Genomic DNA, 1,251 nt, shown 5'->3' on the forward strand with positions numbered 1-1,251 from the left:
TATTATGAGACCTACATGCTTTACGCGAGTTTCATAGACATTTATGACACCACTGTGAGTGTGGGACGTGACTGACAGGTGTGTTAAAAAATGACAAGATGAAGTGGGAGCACAGCTCAACAAATAACAGCTAACGGCTAACAACAACATGTGGGGCAGAACACCTCTCCGTTCTGAATCTAATTAAGCTATGTCTAACAGTTTAATTAAATAAAATAATAAAAAGAAAGAAATGCTGTATGTGTCTATCTTCTGAAATAAAAACCCAACAGACAGTTAAATAGATGTCACTTCTTTCACATTCATAGACGTTTCTCTTTGACCTACACCTGCTATTGGATTTCTTCTGATCTGCTTCTTCATTTTACCTTTTTTAACATTTTTTATCTTCTATTTCTGCTATTATTTTTGTTGTTTTTGTCCCAGAAAATAAAGTTTCGCTATCTAGCGTACACTGCACTACTGATGTACTGATTAAAGGAACAAACTTGTTAAGACTTAAAGGCAAAGGATTATTCCATGTCTCTGGTCATATCAGCATCTCCTGTCAGCGTATTTGCTTTGGATAATGTATCCTGCACCCATAAAAGTTGGTTCTTTGCTTTTCTTGTCAAACTAGGGTTTACAATGCACCTACTTTCAGGATTTTATCTACAGCAGATAACCAGGGTACAACTTGAGTCAAGATAAGCGCAGGTAGTGCGATTTTTCATTGAATTGCACAATGCTCTGCACAATCAACAGCCAATTTGTATTCTTATTCTGAAATTCCCACTGATGGATCCTTTTTTCAGTGCTACCTCAAACAATGTAAGGAACATTTTAAAACAGTGCTACAGTTTGGAAATACGTCTTATTATTGCAAGACAACATCATTTCTGTCTGTGATGTTAATGTAAGATCAGGGAAACCTGACAATTATCTTAAATCAAAATGCCGGACTTGCATATACATAAATTAGTTGTTGGAGGGGTCACATTTCAGGCACAAATGGTTAAAGAATGCACATCAATGTCTTAATGCTAAAAATCTTCTATGTATCATAGAGACATTTAAAATTATTACCTATATGAAAAAGAAACACTTTAAGAATTGATCAGGGGTTTATTGCTAGATGCACACAAATGCCCTACAACACCCTTCTGCAGCTCCTAAGATGTGTGTGTGCTCATTGCATTGAGCAGGCTGCTTTTATATGGCCATATATTTGTCATAATTAATCTCTTATCAAGTGTCTTTTGTCATCTATTG

This window comes from Polypterus senegalus, chromosome 11 (assembly GCF_016835505.1).
Source record: "Polypterus senegalus isolate Bchr_013 chromosome 11, ASM1683550v1, whole genome shotgun sequence".
Lineage (NCBI taxonomy): Eukaryota > Metazoa > Chordata > Cladistia > Polypteriformes > Polypteridae > Polypterus > Polypterus senegalus.